A 10622-nucleotide genomic window follows, 5' to 3' on the forward strand; every position below is an offset into this window, starting at 1 on the left:
GCTGGGTTATGGGGAAATCCATCAGTTTGAGCCCCTTGAGCTTGCGCCGGGACAGGTTCCTAACACAGCCTGCAGGAATGTGTTTGTGCAGCTCCAGGTGCCCAAGTTGCAGCAGAGGAACAGAAAACCTTTGGGAGCAGAAATTCTTGAAGGCACGATGGCAGCTGTGCCCCTCACGGCTCAGAATCCTGGTGATAAAGCGTAAAAAAAGGGAGAAGGGAAAAAATTAAAGAGAGGAGGCAGGCAGGAATAGGAGGGGAATGAAGGAGGCAGTCGTACCTCAGCAAACACTGCACACATGTTTTGTAAAAGCTCACAGAGGACACTAAAATGGATGCAGATGCTGATTTTCATGATTGTAGGGACTAAGGAAAATGTTTGTTTTTCAGTTGCAAAGATGATGATCTTGGTCTGTCTCCCTTGTAACCACAGCTTTCTGCTGTTGGGACTAACACCCAGGTAGAATGGAATAGGACCAATCTGGACCTTGAAAGGGAAGAATATAAAATCAAAGATTTCAGCTGGTGGGCACGGGGAGACATTTGATGTGCCACGTAAGAACCACAAGATTTCAAGGACATGGGGAGCACTGCTCTGGCCCTACACCTGGACACCTCACATCGTCTGCATTTTTTTGCTCTTCCAAATTAGAGTCCCCTCTTATCCTAACCCGAGCTGTCTTTGAGGCTGTGGGGTAACTTGCACCTCCGAGTTAGATGATACGGCTGTCTCTGAGAGAAAGATCTGGGTTTAGCCTAGTTTCCTAGCCTAAAGTTTCCTAAAGTGTTCCCAAACCTTGCAAATTTTGGACCTGCTGACCACCTTCAGTCAGGTTTGACACACAACACAAGTGCTGCAATCCCCTGGACATGCTCCAGGAGCGCATCCTTCCTAGTCAGGCACCAGGGGCATTCCAGGAACGCTGTTAATGCCAGCAATGGCATAACCTTGGGCCACAGGAAGAAAGAGGAAGACCTCCTGCACTTCAGACTAGCTGATGGCCCACAAGGATTCGATAAAGTTAGTTTAGGGGACAGCTGAGTGTGCAGACACCGAGGAGGCAGTGCTTGTTATGGCTTCAAAAAAAATCAAGTAGTTTAAAATACAATGAACAAATCTGCACCAAGTCTTCACTGCTGGGTACGTCCCGAAGTTTTATTTACCCTTTTGTAATCACACCTAGTGCAATGGAGTGAATCACTAAGAAGCACTTCTCCCAAAATTTCCTCTTTTAAAAACATTTAGTTTTGACTGAGTCTCTACCGATGTTTTATTTGCAAATCCAACCATAGAAAAACCAAAAATTCAAAAAGTGACAGGCAACAAAATCTGTATATAATTACAAAATACAACAAATTTTAATAAAGAAAATTGAGTACGTTTCCATTATTTGCTCCTATATTCCAGAAAACTAGGAATGATAGATCTGGGGGCTTTGACAATTTTCCTATTTTTCAAACCAAACTGAAGAAGCAGCAAAGTCCTTCGTCCACACAACCAGTAACAAACCTGCACCCAGTTAAGTGGTGGTGCTTCACTTAACGCAGCTTTGCATTTTCTTTTGGGCCTCTCCATTATTTCATGCCAACTGTACACATTTTGGTACAAACTAGATGAATTACCTCCTGTCACCAGGCTGCAGTTACCTGTTTGCAGGCAGTGCACTTCACAGAATGCAACTAGGCAACGCTTGGGCATTTTACTGCCACTTCGTCAAACATTATCAAGTATAGAGAAAAAAAACCTCTTTTATCAAAATCACAATCCCTATATAAAATCATCCCTGCTCTTAGCATAGGCTGCAAGTATGCCCTGCGCCTGAACAGGCCAACCCAGAAAGAAATACTTGCAAGAAAGAGACACTTCTTGAGACAGAGAGAATTACAAAAGCCAACCGAATTTCCAGAAATCTAAACTTCAGAGACCATTTTGAAGGCAAAGTGAGTACACTCCATAATGAACTGGTAATAAGAACTCTTTTTTTCCCCCTCTAGAAAGTAAAAAAGAAACATCTTTTGCTGAAGATAATTACTTTAAGTGAGAAGTTTCAGTCAAGCTGGAACGTGTTTCCTGGTCACCATAATACAGATTGAAGTTGTTCTTAACAGCAGTGTTAGTTTTGATACATTCTGGTGGGACATGTATCAGATTGATGAGGTTGAAGCTCCTTCTCTGAGAGCAGCTCCCTGCCCTGCTCACCTTGAAACAGCCAGCAGCTGGAGGTCCCTGTTGCAGAATGCACATTTTTCTCAGCTGTATGGTTTTCTAGCAGCCCATTGCCAAAATCCCTGAGACAGTGTCTTCACTCCAAGGACAGAAGGCAATTCAGGAAAGATACAAAAACTCAGAGTTGTAGCATATGAATTTTGTTCCAGCAAGGATACTGCAAGACAGCTGTGCGTTATGAAGTGGACCTGCAGTTTCTGTGAAGGAAGACAATACAAAACTTCAATTACGCAGGGCAAGCGGAACCTGATTTTCATCTACTTACAAGATTAATATTTCAAAGCTGCATTTTAGAGTACATGCCATGCAGCTTTCTCCTCTCCTCTTCCTCACCAGGTGTTTGGTTCATATCAAAGTCACAAGACTTCCTCAGACCTCTGCAGTATTTGGAAATTGATCCTGAGCAAGCACCACCTAGAAACCTGCTTCTACCCACCAAAGACCCAATAGCCACCTGGTAGGCTCTTTTGTAAAGATCAAGACTGAACAATGCTATTTTCTATCCACTGTTGGAATTAGTTTTACTCAGATCTCCTGTCTTTTGTCTGTAGCAGCACCTAACCTTCCTGTGACAAGGCAGTTCAGCCTCGTTTTTCAGCACTGACCTGAAACTGGTCCTTTTGAAGAGCACTATCCCTTGGAAGCCCATCACCATAGCTCCATCCTGTGCCTAAACCCCTCCCCATATGGGAATCTCCTCATCTGCTGCCAAAATGAGGTCTGACACACAGCAGTGCCACACACTGCTTGTGCTCCACTGCGCCAGTCCAGCAGAGAGCCTTTTGCCACCACAGCACACGTAGCTAATGCTTCATACACCCCACAGCATGGGTTTACCATTGTTGACAAGCTTTCCTGGGCTGCAGTGCTGGCCCTGGGCTCCTCCATGCTTTTATTGCTGCCTGTTTGCAGGTGAAAACTGTGTCTCCCTGAACCTGGGTATGATTATGTTTACAGAGGTAGGCCTGATGCCCTGCTTATGGCTAGGGTTGAAAGTCAGCCTGGTCATAGCCAACTTCTTTTGAGTGCTGGAGAAGGCCTCGGTATACAAGATCTGGAAGTACAAAACGTGCAAGGCTCCCAAGGCTGTACATTCTGTGAGGAGAGAAGGGAGACGATGCTGAAATTAAGAGCCTAGAATCAAGTACTTTACAAGACCATCTCCTCCCTGCCCCTCCAATCTGCTGGAAGACCAGCAGAATCAGTTCAGCAAGCTAGCTCTAAGTTTGTCAGGATGCCAAAGCAAAGCCAAGTTTTAAGAGCAATGAACACTGTGTGTTCTTCACAACATTTCCAAGATCACCAGTTCAGCTTTCTGTTAGTAGCAAGACCACTGCCTTGCCATTTCCACTGACATTCCTTGTTTTTCGTAGTCTCTTTATCTGCAAAGGCTTCCAAAGCAAGTGCTGTGTGCTTGAGCCCAAACTAAGGGCAGATCTAGTATGAAGTATAAGGCTATACTAGTAAGACTTTATAAGACCATCCCTCAGGATGAGGGGAAGTTCAGTTCCTCTGGTAATTTCAGAATTTAATCCTTAACAATGTTAACTCGTTCTGCCAAAAAGCATACCATGATGTGTGCAACTGCCTGAAACACTTCCCTGCCTCATGAGTGACTCAGTCCCACCTGCTAGGAGCAATCTCAAAGCTCTGGGTCAATATTGTTTTAGAATTATTTCAAACATGACATAAAGAAGAATAATTTACCCCACCGAATCCTTTAGCCAGCCGCAGTCTCAGCAGACACACAAACTAAACTATCTTTTGAGCAGTGTGGAGGTCATGTAGCTTTCAGAAAGTTTACTTCATATACCAGTAAAATTGTTTTAGAAAAGAACACACAAGCTGAAGCCAGCTGACATCTGTCACAGCATAACCTCACCTGTATTGCATCATCAAGCACATCCAGGGAAACTGCAAGACAGAGCCATTCTGGTCCTACTGTGGACAGAGAGGGGTTGCAAGTCATTGCAAGTCTCCAAGCTGTGCGGGCCAGTAGAAGAGTGCACATAGAGATCATTAAGGCAATTAATTGCAGTAATTGAAGATGCCAGCCGAGGCTCCCCAGCCCATCCGCTGTCTGCTCTGTCGGAGGACCTAAAGCAAAACAGTATTTGGAGCAGAGTCAGTTATGTATCACAAGCAACCCAAACAGAAGTAAGATCCCTGTACAGTGAAAAATGTGAGCTGTATCCCCTCTCTACAATAAGATGAGATCATATTGCCCAATTAGTGCTTTGACTAATTAGCCCTTTCTCTCCTGTCGTCTCTTCTAAGAGCATCTCATGGCTCCTTGGGAGATCACTGCCTGTTTCACTCATCCTGAGCATGATGAGAACAATTAAGCATTAAGAGAGAGTAAAACCTTCTGAAAAGAAATAAGACAAAACCAAACCCCACACTAGCTACTAGAGACAGAACTGCCATAGTCAAAGCTACCTGGAGGAACACCAACATTCTTCTCTGCTGCCACTACACTGTTTTGGCCTTTTTCCAGAAATATGGATTACTAACAACATGACCTGTCAGTCCCCCTCCCCACTCTACAGCTCAACAACTTGTGAAAGCATCAGACAATTTCAGCTCTGGTAGAGGCAGGGATGTCAAAAATACAAAACTCTCCAAATATGAGAGCAGAGACAGACCTACTACTGACCACCAAAGGAAAAGCAGAGAAGAATTCAACTGTTACCCATGCAAACAGAACACAGGTACATCCGGACACACAACTGATTGTTCTTTGTCCGGGCAACAGGTAAAAAGGTAAAGGAGATACAGCAAACGAACAGAACACAGTCTCCATAGCAATAAGTTCTGTCAAATGCATTAAGCCAGAGGAAAAGTGTTTGGAAGTACTACAGTTAACACAAAGCTCTCAACGCAAGAGCTTGAGTTTAGTACGAAGCTAATTTCTAACAGGACTGTGACATGCTGTGTTACTATTCTGCTGATTAGTCCCTATTTTAATCAATGTTTTGCTTCTATTTTGTAATAGACTAATTATATAGGCAAAAATATTTCTTCATTTAAAAGGAACTTCTTGAATCGGGATCTCTGTACAACTTAAAATGAAGATCAAATAAAGCCACCTTATTCTGTGTCTCCCAGCAAGAGCAGTACCTGCTTCCTCGCTCATGGGAAGTAGCTGCTGCCCAGGAATCCCAGTGGGCTCGTTCAAGATCTCACATTTGCAGTGATGGCTGGAGTACATCCATCAGAGGTATCCTCCAACTAGGAAGGGAAGCTTTGTCTGAACACTTAGAGCATGACATTTTGTCTGCAGCCCAAGCCTACCATTCTAAAAATCCAGGTAAGCAATATCCTTTCAGACTGCCTAGGAACCTGCATACACATTTTGTATCACTCCCTCATTTTCATACTTTTCATTACGTACCGAATTGGGAACTTGTTCGTCAGCCTGACCTGCCAGGAGACAGATGCAGGCTGTTGCCAGGGGCATTAAATCACACACAATGAGAGGGTTTGTTCTCCTGCAGCCAGCAGCGGTGACCCACAGCTGACGTGCTGTGGAGGAATGGCTGAGTGAGAAGGGACATGATCTGATTGCGATGAACAATCCAGCCTTTGACATGAGCCTCGAGGAGAAGCCTTAGCTACAGGCCCGAATGGGACCGTGAACTCTCCTTGAAACTCTTCAAGAAGCAGAAGTAACAAGACGGTAAACAAGCGGAACTACATCCGTGAATAGAGGAAGAAGTTGTGTTGCGTAGCGATGGGTGGACACAAGACGTGTACCAATGAATTAATTGCTTTAATCACGTAAACATAGGTTGTAAACCAATCACATAGCTGTTGCTAGCACGTGCTTTTATTGCCTGTCTATAAATATGCTGTGAAAGCTTGAATAAAGAGAGAACGATCATACTCATATTGAGACTCCGTCGTTACTCCGGGTCCGTCTCCCACTCCAACAACGTGCCACCACAACCCTCTCTCTGCTGGCCTTCCACTGGCTTCAGATGCAACTGCATCAGGCAACTGAACAGCATTCCATACAGCAGCTCTGCTTGCTGGGCTGGCAGAATTTAATCACTGGTAAAGACTGACTCTAGAGCTCTTAATGTGCCATTTGCACGTTCACACAATGACTACAGACATTTGAGACAAACTGACAAAACTGTTTTCTTACCTCAGAGTCTGCTTGATTGAAGGGCTCCAGTTCCTCGAGCTCTGCTGACCTCCAGCTGCAAGGGGCAACACAAGCTAGAGATCACTTCAAGGAAAAACACATTTGGTACTAGCATTTAAATCCTGGCAATACTAACTTTTTTATTTTAAATGAAATACTTTTTTAATCCATTAAGACTAGTTTCCTTATGTCATTAAGAGAAATAGCTCTCATTCTGCCCATCTAACGCCCTCCAGTCACCCACAGGGGAGAGGATGAAGACGGCCTGGTCTATAGATACCCTGGTACCACATTCTGAGGCTTCTCCACTCGAGTAGCAGCTGCCATTTACATTGAGATCGTGATGATGTCGATGTCGTAGGAACATTCTGCTTTTCTGTGAGGACTGCTGAAACACAGAACAAAGAGAAAACCCATGCAGAAAATTAATGTTGGCACAAAAGCATATTTGAATATACCACAGAATGCAACTTCCCCGTGACAGCAAGGGCAGTGGGTTCTTTCTCCTGTCACTGGCATTCAGTGGTATTTTGGATGTGTCACACAACCTCTGTGGTTTGGTTTATTCCTGTATGAAGCAGGATAATACTTACCTGCCTCGGTGGGTGGGATTCCACTAATAACTTTATATATAATTAGGTCATCCGTGTAGCAAAAAGTAATTCAAACAAGCAAAGAAAAACGTTATGATGGTGGTTCAAGAAATAAAAGCCTGTCATTTCATTAGACTAAAGGAGCTGTACTTGTTTCACCTTGCAAAACAAGGGCTGAGAAGGAAAAAGCAAGAAAGTAAGCCCATGGAAGAACACCCCCTTCTTGAGGCGGAGGATACTGCTGTTGAGACAACAAATCGGAACATCACAGCGTTTGGGCTGGAGGTCAGCATATTTCCAAATTGAGGAGCGAGGCTCTGGAATAACATCCTAGTAACAGTGGGATGAAGAGACCCCTAAGTAACTCTGAGATGCAATTTGCTCAGGTTACAGAGATCCCTATACTGGGGTTCCCTACGGAGCTAGAGATTAGACCGGCAATCCAGAATGGAAGTTTCTCATTTATTTTTAAGCCAAAAAGTCTCCAAGACACTATAGTTCCTTTTGTTCCATTCTTAAACAAACATCCTTTTTATTTCTAGGTAAAGAGGCCAACCACAAATTTAAGTTCTTGGCAGCCACAAGGTAAGCTATGGTTTATTACTGATGTAATATTATTTTAAAATCTTCATAGGCACAGGACTGCTCAGAAGCATCCTTAAAAATCTGATTAGGAAGCAGAGACTGAAAGAGCAGCTTACAGAAGCAGCAGCCAACTCAGAGTTGGACTGTTAAGTCTTCTCTGCATCAGTGAGGGAGAAGAGCACTTACGAAGAAAGCACTAGCAGTGTGGGAGCCAGAAAACAAGTAGCTGATGCAAGTGAAATGGGTATAACAGGGCCTGCAGGCTCCATGGAGAAGCCCACTACCCTCTTCTACAAGAGTCATAGAATCATTTCATCCAGTGAAGATCCACAAGTCCTGTGTTGATCTCCACGAGATGGACCTGAAGCACAAAACAGTCAAACCTAGAAAAAGCTACTTAGAATCATGGAATCGTTTAGGTTGGAAAAGAGAGTGCAAGAGCAGCATGCAACTGGAACAGCAATTGCTATCACAGCAGAAAAAAAGATGCTAGAACTTTGCCAGGCAAATACCAATCTACTCTGATTTCAAATAAAGGTTCATAAAAGCTTCTTTTTGGGTTGCTTGTTCCCTTGAAAGAAATAGAAAATTGGAACATTTATTTATTTCTAATAACTTAGCTGAGGCAAATATTTCTGTGTCCTGCCAAGGGGGGCCAGAATTTCTGTAGTTTGCAAGATTCTGGACTCAGTCACTTTAACGTTACTACAGGACAGAGTTCAAATTATCTTCCACTGGAGGAGAGTGAGCTATTTTCTCTACTCTACCTTGGCTGGTTGCCCTCAGGTACTGCTTAAAAAGCCTACCTTTAATTTTTTTTAACTTCATCTCAAACTCTGTTTTTCTTAACTTACAGAAGGTGAGCAGGAGTGAGTAGTGTAGCTTTTGGAATGCACTGTTAGATGGGTCTTGTCCCTTTCCAAAATGCAACATCTTCAGAGTCCTGAGTTCATACTCGGTAGTCTCTTAAAGTTTCAAAGTGCAAGTGGAGAGGGTTTCCTGAAGACAGAAAAAAAAAAAAGTTATTTTGGTAAACACAAAGTTTTTTCTTTTCATATACACAGCGCTGCCCCACATCCTTAGCAATTTATGTCTGTCAGTGCTTTGGTAGAGCAACAGAGTGCCACAGCTCACTGAAGTATGCGTGGTCGGCCTCAGGCTCTCTCGGTCCACGTGTGCTGTGACAGAGTGAACAGGATGGTGATCTACTCACCAAGAGAGAGAGAGAGAGCGGGCTGGGAGCCAGAGCCCAGGAGGGCTCTGCATGGGATGTGCTCTCAGGGTCTCCTGTCCACACAGGGGCTTTGCAAGGATGCAAGAGTTGGGCCACCTGCAGCTGCAGTTCATGGCGAGGGGTTTCGGCAGGTAGCACAAGAGGGGAGGTCAAACATTTAAGCAGGGAAATGTGCTTCAGATCCAAGTAAAATTGAAGTTCAGACCCAGTATCTCCAGTCTGCTTTCTACAGGTACACTACTCTCCACTCGCTAAAAAAGCGACGCCAGGCAAGTTTTGAAAAACCAAAAAGCATCTCTGGCATAATCTTTCCCCAGCACAACCTGGGGGTGTGGGGGGGAAACCAAAACAAAAACCCCATAACCAAGCAGCAGATTTGCAGGATGAAAAATCAAGTCAAGAGCCAGGGTCCATGTTAAAACAGCGTGCAAGGGTACTCCCACAGGCTGCTCCTCCTCCCGACCATGGATGAGAGGCCTTATCAAAATAATTCGGTGTGTTAAGGGACATGCTTTGTGTGATTCTTTATTAGTATTTCTAAGCTAGCAGAGGTGCTCCCCTGGGACTCCAGTGAAGCCATAATACTTCATCACTGTCTTTTTAAAACATCAGACACCTCTCTGCCTTTTCCCATCTTGTTCTTCCTCATCTTGCTTAAAGGATTTCAGCTCTGATGCATCCAAAAAACTTGATAAAAAACCTGCTAGGCAAGCAATCCACCACCAGCAGCATCCATCATTCTGACCAATATTGTCTTATTTTCCAGTTTTCCTCACTTGCCTGTTTGGAGCGTCAGCTGCAACCACAACAGCCCCAATCTCTTTGTTCCACTGTTTTTCCCCCACCCTGTTGCTACGACACACACCCGATGCCCCTTCCCCATCAATACATCAGGTTCCGTAGTGAAACCAGAAGAGGGAGCATTAATAATACTTTTACCTATAGCCTAAGCAGGCTGAATTAGAAGTCACAGTGCCTTTGCACTCTGGCAAAACAAAAGATCAGACTGTGAAGAATAACACAGCTTTTAATCTTCTCTTAAATCTGCAGTTTGTGAAATACCGGTTACTTGTAAATCAACATTTGAGGAAAATGCCACAGACAACCAAGACAGACACGAGCAGCATAAACTACGACTTGTCAACTGATGGAGGTGAGCACATGTGTTCTTTGTCAGAATTTAATATATTAAACATCTTTTAATCATCAGGTAACTCACAGCTGGGTGTCCAAGGAGCACTTATTTCACCAGCCTTAGTAGCTCAGCCTTCAGCTATCCACAACCCCGTTACACTCACTCACATACCCGCTTGCCAAGGCTTAACTCAGCTTATTATTTCTGGGGGTTTATTTTTGGGTGGCTGGTGGGTTGTGTTGTGGTTTGGGGTTGGGGTTTTTTTGGGGTGGTGGTGGTTTATTTTTCTCTGGACAATTCCAAGGTAATCAACTCCAAAAGGTAATTGGCAGAAGGTTACTGCCCACACTAAAGTCTGAGATACACTCTGGTCATTGTTACCCAGAAAACAGCTGCCTGATTTTGAAAAACAGAAATTTAGAATCGGTTTCTAAACCACAGCTAAATAGAGAAGCAGTGAAAAGAGAGAAGTGCACAGAAAACACTGTATTAAAACCAGAGTCCAACATTACAATAGTTTTTGCTAAAAATAAGTAAACCCACACATTCTAAATTAAAACACAACATAGTTTAGTAACCACACAGCAAAACTTTCACCTACTGTCCTGCTGCAGTGACACTGAGGTAGCCCAGACAAGCCCATGCTTCTGGTACTCACACACCAGGCAGATTCCGTCAGCACCACACATACAGCCTGAC

This window comes from Rissa tridactyla, chromosome 2 (assembly GCF_028500815.1).
Source record: "Rissa tridactyla isolate bRisTri1 chromosome 2, bRisTri1.patW.cur.20221130, whole genome shotgun sequence".
Taxonomy (NCBI): domain Eukaryota; kingdom Metazoa; phylum Chordata; class Aves; order Charadriiformes; family Laridae; genus Rissa; species Rissa tridactyla.